Raw genomic sequence first — 10,070 nt, 5'->3', positions numbered from 1 at the left:
GGTTTCAGAGGAACATCAGGAACATTTCCTCTGGTGCAGCCAGGGAAAGGAGACTTCCCTCATGGAAATCTCTGCATCAAACGCCCTGGGAATGTGTCCTTGAGCCTCCCAGCACCTATTTTGGGCATCTCATTACCTCAGCTGCAGCATCTAAAGTGCATCTCTGGATCTGCCCCTAAATCCTGGGGAACTCAATAAGTGCTCACATGTGATGGTGATGAGTTGCCCATAACTCTCCAAACACGTCTCTGTATTTATCTCCATATTCCCTCCCAGGATGGATCCAGCTGCCTGCAGGATTTATTGCTGTGTTATTGATGCTCTGAGCTCCTGCAGGGGGACAGGACCCTGCTCCCAGCCCTGGGGATTTGTGCTCCTTGGGGCAATGTGGAGTTCTCAGCTCTCTTCCGCAGCCTGTGATTGGAAATCTTGTGGAAGGTTTGTGGAAAGTCTCCAAATGACAGCCTGGCCCCAGATTTCCCTCTTCAGCTCTGTTAAATGGGGACACTTAAATGCATTTTGTGGACAAGTGGATGGAGTGTCCCTGATCCCAGCGAGGTCACTCAGAGAAACTGGAGAAAACATAATTGCCACGTGTTTTAGGACCTCGGCGAGATTTCTTTTTCTGGAATTGCAACTTTTCAACTTGAAAATTACCTTGAAGAGCTTGACGGTACTCTGCACTTCACTCTTCTCTGCAAGATGGGTCAAACCACAGGGAGTGGGAAGGCCTGGCTGGGAGCATCCTCAGGGCCCCCAGGGCGCTGCTTTATCACCCTGATAAGGACCCCTCATCACACTGATAAGGACCCCTCCTCACCCTGATAAGGACCCCTCCACCTCAGCCAGCAGATCTTAATGGCAAAGAGGCAACACAAACTCCCCCCTGTTCATTGCAGTTGAATCCTCTGCAGCACAAACCTCATGTCCTGATTTTGGCAGTTCCAAAAAACCCCTCTGGCTGCTCACGGAGGTGCAGAGGTCGAAAATGACCCCAGTTATCGGCCCTGGTGGTGCAGGAGATTCCCTCTGGGGTGGGCACACAAGGGTGGGTGCCCCTGTTCCACACCCATCAGGTACAACTGATGAAATGCTTCATAAAGTAAAAATTCCCCCAAATTCAGAGCCGTGAGCAAAGAACCTCCTTCATTCCTTGATGCCCAACCTAAATTTGGCTGAACCTCTCCTGATTTCTCTGGAAGATTTCCTGGTTCAGAACTAGAAGGAAATTAGGTTTTGAAGAGGCCACAGCCTGAGATTTATTCCATTTCTGTTCCCTTTGAATCAGGAGCCATCAATAGTCATGGTGTGTCACAGGGTATCCAAATTACAACGCACCATTTCAGCTGCCTAATTGGATGAATGAATTTTAGAGAAAATTAATGAATGGTGAAGAGCTCATTTTTTAGTATTTTTTTTTCCAGCTTTTTTTTTTTTATTTTTTTTTTCCTCCCCATGCAAATTCCTGCCGATGCAAATCAATTGTCTGCGCTTGAAATTCATGAAGCATCGAGGGGATCCCCACAGCTTTCCCAGCTCCCTCGTGGCTGCCTTGGGAACTGATGGATAAACACAGCCAGCCAGAAATGTTGGTTTGCTGGAATAGCTTTGCAGATGGCTCTTTGGGCTGCTTTCCCTGCTCCTTTTCTGGCCCAGAGAAGGAGAATCTGCCTCCTCTCCTCCCCCGGGACCCTGCAGCAGCCCAAGGATGGGAGCGAGGTGGGTGCAGCGAGCTCTGAGCTCAATTCATTGCTTTGGGCTTTTGCTTGGTGTAAAGTAACAGCCAAGTGTATCAAGGGATATTTATATGTGTGATATATATATATATATATGCATAAAGTAATATACCAAGTGGGAAAAGTAATAGAATGTAAAGTAAAAATATCTATATGTGTATATATATATATATATATATACATGTGTGTGTGTATAAATCTGTTACACACATATATATATTATATATATAGACATCTATTGTATATAATAGATATGTTATATATTTTATATATTATATATAATATATATTATATACACCTATATGTGTATATAAAACATATTAATATATAATATAAAAATATAAAATATATATAATATGTAATATATAACGTACAATATATAATATATAATATACCATATATCATATACCATATATAATATATATTATATAATATATATAATATATTATATATAATATATAATATACAATATATTATATATTATATATTATATATTATATATTATATATTATATATTATATATATTATATATTATATATATTATATATTATATATTGTATATTATATAATATACTATATTATATATAGTATATGTAATTATAATATAAATTAATTTTATGCAATAATATAAAATAAAAATATAAAATATAAAATATAAAATATAAAATATAAAATATATATATTTGTATTTTATGCCTCTCTCTCTACACAAAGAGCTGTGTTTTTTCACTCTGCCCACAGAGGGTCCATGTCTTGCTGCTTTAGGGCTGCTGCCCTGTCCTGTTTCCCAGGGGGAGCTCTGGGTGATGCTCAGTGCTGCTGCACAGGGGGCTTGGGTTATTTCTGGAGCTTTCTTCAAGGCTTGCTTTCTCCTTTATTTATTTTATCCTGCTGGAGAGAGGGGGGCAGTCTGGACAGGGTGGGAATGGGGAAAAGAGGGCAGGTACTGATGGTTCTGGGCAGGAAGCTGACCCATTTCCCCAGCCATATTCACACACAGGGCCTGGTGTGCTTATTTCTGATTTCCTCTCAGATTTAATGACTGAAAGTAAAACAGGACCCAGATAACTGACCTGCTTTAAACCACTTTGTAGGACTTTTAACCAAAAAAGAAAAAAAGAGAGGAAAAAAGAAAGAAGAGTCCCTTTGGATTTAAGAAACTTCAGCTGAAGTTTCACCACTTGGAGCACATTTGAATCTCACCAGGTAACTTCATTTGGTTTCCTTAATGAAGGCTGCGCAGCGGGGTTAATTCTGCTTTCTATGTAAAAAGATTAAGTAGTAGTTGGGTAAAACACTTCATCACTGAAGTGATTTTCAGGATGTACTCACTCCGAAGGCACAGATGTAATACCTGCTTTTAAATTCAATTAGCTCTGACTCAGTTGTGTTGCCTGAATACATTACCACAGCTTGAGACAGGCAGTGTTATTCTTTAAAGCTAAAAAAAAAAGGGAAACAGAAGGAATAAAAAAAGACAAGAAAAAAAAAAAAAAAAAGAAAAAAGGAAAAGACCTATTTGGAGATTTCCCTAAATGTGTTACAGTTCCATCAGCTCTGCCACTCCCACCCTGGGTTTCCCCCATCCCTGGCAGCAATTCCCACCCTGGCACAGAGCCATGGGGGGCTCTGGGCTCCCAGAGGGGCCCTGGATGCTCAGATCCCTAATTCACAGCTTTTCCCCTCTTTTCTGACACTCTCATTTCTCACAAGTTCCAGGATTTGGGGCTTTCCCTCTGTGCTGGCCATCCTCATGTCCCAGAGCAGGTCCCTGCCTCTCCCAGCACCTGTTTATTAAATTTTTATGTGGCATCAGAGGGAAGGGTTATTTGAGAGCTAAATTAATTAATGCTTGTAAAAACACGTGGAGATCCAGGGATGAAAGGAGCAATAGAAATGCAATTTATTTTATAATTATCGAGACAACCCTGAAAGACAACGAGGCTCCTGTTGGCGTGGGATATTTTATTTTAATTAAATCCATGGACAGGAACCTCCTGGGGATGATGTCTGTCCAGCAAAGCACTGCTCAGGGGTTTGGGGAGGGAACTGGGAGAACTGGGCTCTGGCAGCCCCCAGGTGTGTGAGGGGAAGGGATTTTTTTGCAGGACAGTAAGGGCTGCACCCACCTTTCCCTGAAAAGCACAGAAAAGAGAGCGGGGCAGCCTGCTCCTCCATTTGGGATGGAAATAGGCAGAGAAATAGAGGGAAAACCCCAATTCATAGCAGTTTATGAATGAAAAGAACAAGTGTATTTTAAGGTTATTCAAGCAATCCTCAAGTCTGGCTTTTTCTGGCTTTCCCCAGCCCCTGCACTCAGTGTTTGCCTGTTTCTCTGGGCTATAAACCATCTGTTTTCTTTCTGAACACACTCCTGCTCAGGCTGCTGTGCACTCCAGGTCTGCACTCCCAAATCTGCACTCCCAAATATTTCTGCAGGGATTTGAATGATTTTCAGGGAGCCCTCACCCCTCTCCTGCCCAGGGCACCAGGGGTGGGTTGCTCTGTGCCTGGTGGGTTTGGGGTTAGTACAAAAGGTTAATATTTGCCCTAAGAAAATCAGAATATCAGGCTCTGGACAAATTAACTACTCTCAGACAGAGTGTAGTTTAAAAAAAAAAACACCTTTAAAAATGTAATTTAAAAATGGCCCTTGTTGTGTGTGAAGCTGAGCCACGTTTTGGGTGAAGCAGAGTTTTTGATGCACTCAGTGCTGCTGGATCCAGCCCTGAGTTGAGCCTTGGTCCTACAGAGTTCCCCAGGTGCCAAAGGGGAGCTGGAATCCACAAACACCAGGGCTGCTCCTTCAAGTGTTGTCTCTGGGGTTGATTTCTGCCGGGCTCCTGCCAGCTCCCTGCCTGCCATCCTGATTTCCCCACCTTGCTTCCTCTGCAGTGGTGGAGCCGAGATCAAAACCAGCTCTGCAAACTCCCTGACTCTGAGAGGGAGGCAAGGGAGGAGGAAAGAGGAGCAGAAACTCCTCGGATTGCTGGGGAAGTCGAGGCAGGGAGAAGCTGCCATGAGAAAAACTCCATCAGAGGCAGGAGCTGGGGCTGGATCTTCATCTCTTCATCTCCGTTTGTTCTCACAGCCAGGCTGGGTTTCTCCTCCTCGTGAAAAGCTCCAGGTCCACCTCAAGAGAGGGAGGTACAGTCAGGCTTTTTGAAATCACTTCTCCCATCATCACTTAATTCCTCCGCGTCCTTTCTGCCAAAGACAGCGGGTTCTCTGCCTTGGCTGGAGGAATTCTGATTAAAACCGTTTTAAACAGCGTTTCATTTGTGAGAGCCTCGTGGCTGCGTCCCAGATCAGAGCAGGGGCAGGGCTGCCTGCAGAGGAGGAGGCTGCGGAGCCACTCTGCACACCCAGCCACGAGTGCTGCTCCTCTAATGAGCCTCCCTGGGTCTCCTGGCTCTGAGGATCCTCTAAGGCAGCACTAAAGCAGAGACGCCCTGGTAGCTGTGCTTGGCTGAGCAGCAGGCACGGTGGCTCATTGATCCCAGCAGCTTTGCTCCACACGGCTTTGATTTGGAGCTGCTCGCTGGGGGAAGCAGGGCTGGGGAGGGTGGGCAGGGACGGGGGAGCTGAGAGGGCCCAGAGCCCCAGGGAGGGGTTCTGAGACAGTCTGTGACAGTTTGTGCCAGTCTGTGCCAGTCTGTGCCAGTCTGTGATAGTCTGTGATAGTCTGTGACAGTCTGTGACACTCTGTGACACTCTGTGATAGTCTGTGCCAGTCTGTGCCAGTCTGTGGCAGTCTGTGGCAGTCTGTGCCAGTCTGTGACAGTTTGTGCCAGTCTGTGACAGTCTGTGCCAGTCTGTGATAGTCTGTGCCAGTCTGTGCCAGTCTGTGGCAGTTTGTGGCAGTTTGTGGCAGTCTGTGCCAGTCTGTGCCAGTCTGTGATAGTCTGTGCCAGTCTGTGGCAGTCTGTGCCAGTCTGTGATAGTCTGTGCCAGTCTGTGCCAGTTTGTGATAGTCTGTGACAGTCTGTGGCAGTTTGTGCCAGTCTGTGCCAGTTTGTGATAGTCTGTGACAGTCTGTGGCAGTCTGTGCCAGTCTGTGCCAGTTTGTGATAGTCTGTGACAGTCTGTGGCAGTCTGTGCCAGTCTGTGCCAGTCTGTGATAGTCTGTGACAGTCTGTGGCAGTCTGTGCCAGTCTGTGCCAGTTTGTGATAGTCTGTGATAGTCTGTGACAGTCTGTGCCAGTCTGTGCCAGTCTTTGCCAGTCTGTGGCAGTCTGTGGCAGTTTGTGGCAGTCTGTGCCAGTCTGTGCCAGTCTGTGCCAGTCTGTGCCAGTCTGTGACAGTCTGTGGCAGTCTGTGGCAGTTTGTGCCAGTCTGTGGCAGTTTGTGCCAGTCTGTGGCAGTCTGTGACACTCTGTGATAGTCTGTGCCAGTCTGTGCCAGTTTGTGATAGTCTGTGGCAGTCTGTGGCAGTTTGTGGCAGTCTGTGCCAGTCTGTGACACTCTGTGATAGTCTGTGGCAGTTTGTGCCAGTCTGTGGCAGTTTGTGCCAGTCTGTGGCAGTCTGTGACACTCTGTGATAGTCTGTGCCAGTCTGTGTCAGTTTGTGATAGTCTGTGGCAGTCTGTGGCAGTTTGTGGCAATCTGTGACACTCTGTGATAGTCTGTGCCAGTCTGTGTCAGTTTGTGATAGTCTGTGGCAGTCTGTGGCAGTCTGTGCCAGTCTGTGACACTCTGTGATAGTCTGTGGCAGTTTGTGGCAGTCTGTGCCAGTCTGTGCCAGTCTGTGCCAGTCTGTGGCAGTCTGTGACAGTCTGTGGCAGTTTGTGGCAGTCTGTGGCAGTCTGTGGCAGTTTGTGCCAGTCTGTGGCAGTTTGTGGCAGTCTGTGGCAGTCTGTGCCAGTCTGTGGCAGTCTGTGCCAGTCTGTGGCAGTTTGTGGCAGTAAATCCCACCTGAGGGAATCCCACCTGCACCCCACACAGTCTCCACCCATGGATCTTTGTCTGGATTTGTCCTTGCAACCAGGCTGGGTTTCTCCTCCTGGATCTGCCCCTCATGAGCAGCTCCAGGTCCAGCTCAGGCAGAGTGAGAAGCTCTGGGGACCCCCCTGCTCTGAGGGGTCCCACCCGCCCTGGAGGAGCTTTGGGCCCTGGCTGCAGTCAGCAGGAGCTGCCTGGAGCTGAGTGAGGTATCCAGGGACAAACTCATCCCCTCCTTGTGCCTGGGACCAGGGGCAGCCTCACCCTGCCTCGGGGTCTCTGCTGCTCACAGTGACCCTGAGATGTGTTAGAAAATCTCTTTTCCCAGCCTGGCGCTCAAAGAAGGAGTCAGAGCTCTTCATTTCTTGGTCTCAAGGTTGTTGATTGTGTCTTATCTATAAAATTCTTTCTCCTGTCCTGCTGAGGTCCACTCAGCAAGGCAGTCCAGGACACTCTGCCTGCCCCCAGGGCAGGGTTATGTCTTTATACTAAAAACTACCTGTACAATGTTTACAATTACTTCCCAATACCCATCACCTGTGTTAGACACTGAGCTTCTACTCTAAACCAATCTGTGAGTGCCACCATCACAGCAGAAGATGGAGGCCAAGAAGAAGAAGGAGAAAGGCTGGACACACCCAGTTCCCTCCATCTTGCACCCTGAGCCTCCATTATAAAAACCCCTAAAAATCTGTTTTTCCACCCTGTGATAAATTTACTATCATCCTACTTAAACTTTCGTGGGTTGTAATTCTTCTCATAAAGGTTGGGAATTGTTGTTTTCCAAGGGCTGAATCAAAGGCACGGAGGTCCTGGCCTCTGTGCCAGGGTCCCAGAGCCCCCTGACAGGGTCTCACATCTTCCAGGGCAGCCAGAGGAATTTCCTGGGTTCCCACAACCCTGTGCCAGTGTTTTTCCCTCACTGGGGGCTGCTCCACTGCAGCCCCATCACCCCATGGCCATTTCCTGGGCCAGGCTCCTGGGCTGGATGGAAATGCCCAGATGGAAGGAGGGACCTGGGCTTCTGCAGAGCTGGGGGAGCTTGTGGCCTCAGCAGCTGCTGCAGGGGACATTTCTGGGAAGCAGCAGCAGCTTTCTCTGCTGTGGAGAATCCAATTAAGCTCTTATTAAATTAATTTGCCTTTTTTTTTTTTTTTTGCCCTGTCCCTAACTTGCTTTTAGTGCCTTGGGCTGGAACGTTCCTGAAGGAGCCTCTGGTGGCGGTGGTTGGGTCCTGGCAGAGGCTCCAGGGCTGAAGGGGGCTCAGCTCTGGGGCAGTGACGTGGTGGGACACGAGGCTCTGGTCACCTGCAGGGCCCAGCACTGCACATTCACAGAGGGGATGGGGCTGGAGGGACCTCAGAGCCCTCCAGAGTGAGATTTGGTCTGTGCTGCTTCCCCACAGCCTGAGCCCAGCTGCCTTCTGCTTTTCTTTCTTTCTTTTCTTTCTTTTCTTTCTTTTCTTTCTTTCTTTCTTTCTTTCTTTCTTTCTTTCTTTCTTTCTTTCTTTCTTTCTTTCTTTCTTTCTTTCTTTCTCTCTTTCTCTCTTTCTCTCTTTCTCTCTTTCTCTCTTTCTCTCTTTCTCTCTTTCTCTCTTTCTCTCTTTCTCTCTTTCTCTCTTTCTCTCTTTCTCTCTTTCTCTCTTTCTCTCTTTCTCTCTTTCTCTCTCTCGTTCTTTCTTCCTTTCTTCCTTTCCTTCTTTCTCTCTCTCTTTTCCTTCCTTCCTTCCTTCCTTCCTTCCTTCCTTCCTTCCTTCCTTCCTTCCTTCCTTCCTTCCTTCCTTCCTTCCTTCCTTCCTTCCTTCCTTCCTTCCTTCCTTCCTTCCTTCCTTCCTTCCTTCCTTCCTTCCTTCCTTCCTTCCTTCCTTCCTTCCTTCCTTCCTTCCTTCCTTCCTTCCTTCCTTCCTTCCTTCCTTCCTTCCTTCCTTCCTTCCTTCCTTCCTTCCTTCCTTCCTTCCTTCCTTCCTTCCTTCCTTCCCTTCAAGGGTTAAGCCTGGCCAGCAGCCTGACAGAGCAGCTCCCAGGCTGCAATTTATCCATGGCTGTCACAGAATCCCAGAATGGCTTGGGAGGGACCTTCAATCCCCCCCAGTGCCACCCCTGCCATGGCAGGGACACCTCCCGCTGCCCCAGGCTGCTCCAGCCTGGCCTTGGGCACTGCCAGGGCTCCAGGGGCAGCCCCAGCTGCTCTGGGAATCCCATCCCAGGCTCTCCCCACCCTGCCAGGGAACAATTCCTAATTCCCAAAATCCCACCCATGCCTGCCCTCTGTCCCTGGGAGCCACCCCCTGTGTCCTGTCCCTCCATCCCTTGTCCCAGTGCTGCAGAAATCTCCCTGAGAGGGGTCAGCCCTGTCCCCAGCTCCATCCTGGGGCTGGCTCAGCCCCCAGCCCCTTCCCCTCTGCTCAGGCCAGGGATAAAGGAGGGAAGGGTTTGGGTGCCAGCCCTGCTGGCCAGGACAGGGTGTCCCCAAACCCTAATGGAAGCGTTCACAGCCTGCCTGGAGCTCCATGGAGAGGAATATTTGATTTATGCTATGAGTCAATGATGTTTCTCTGCCAAAATGCATCAAAGGTACAGGCTGATGAGTCAAAGGCAGCTCCATCTACATAATGGATCTGCTGCAGCAAGGGGGAGGCAGGGATGGCTCCACAACCTCCCCAAAGGGATGGCAAGGAGGGGCAGGGAGTGTGTGCACATATTTCTATTTACAAACACACTAAATACCTCCTTAAGCCAGCACTGGAAGCGCCAAGGCAAACCTGCAGCTCTTCAGGGAGAAGCACAGGCCTTGGATTTACCTTCCAATGATCCTCCCAGACCCTGTTGCTGCTCTGACACCACGTGGGATGCGTATCAAAGGGTGCAATTTACCCTCTGCTTTAAAAAATAGAGTGGCTGTGCATCAGTCTCATGATTCCTGGGTCCTGTCTAATGATATTTTATTTTTTCTACCCCGCAGCACCGTGATGGACCTGCCAGCTTTTCTGCTGTACAAAGATTTCTTCTTTAAATGACAGGAAACATGATTTCCCCCAATATTTATATTAATTCTATGCCATTATTGCTTTATTTCTGGGCTCTGAAAGCAGGAAGATTTGTGTTTCATAATCCATGCAGGAAGGCTGAGTTGATATATTGGTTGCAAATGAAGAGAAGCACGTGTGGCTCTTCCCCAGTAGGTTTAATTTTATCCATCTGGCTCAATCATGGCTGCAGATTAAGTAAAAATTTTCAGTGGAGTTGCGTTGGCATAACTTGGCTTTTTTTTTTTTTTACTTAAATATTGAGGTAGTTTCTGGTCTGGGGAGGAATCTAATTGTATTTCTTGCTTTTTCTTTTTTCCTGTGGGTCCCAGCCAGGAACCCTTGGCTGGCAGTTGAATTAATGAATT

At 47.8% G+C, this 10,070-nt stretch overlaps 1 long non-coding RNA gene across 1 annotated transcript; it reads left to right on the top strand.

Moving 5' to 3' along the window:
* The first annotated feature begins 1,594 nt into the window (after window positions 1-1,594).
* Window positions 1,595-9,816, top strand: LOC118697039 (uncharacterized). The gene is made up of 3 exons (XR_004981718.2): window positions 1,595-1,719; window positions 2,831-2,942; window positions 9,639-9,816. It is a non-coding gene; the product is annotated as an uncharacterized LOC118697039 (long non-coding RNA).
* The last annotated feature ends 254 nt before the right edge of the window (window positions 9,817-10,070 follow it).

Source organism: Molothrus ater, chromosome 26, assembly GCF_012460135.2.
Source record: "Molothrus ater isolate BHLD 08-10-18 breed brown headed cowbird chromosome 26, BPBGC_Mater_1.1, whole genome shotgun sequence".
In the NCBI taxonomy this organism is placed as follows: domain Eukaryota; kingdom Metazoa; phylum Chordata; class Aves; order Passeriformes; family Icteridae; genus Molothrus; species Molothrus ater.
This window is presented reverse-complemented; position numbering and strand designations above follow the sequence as displayed.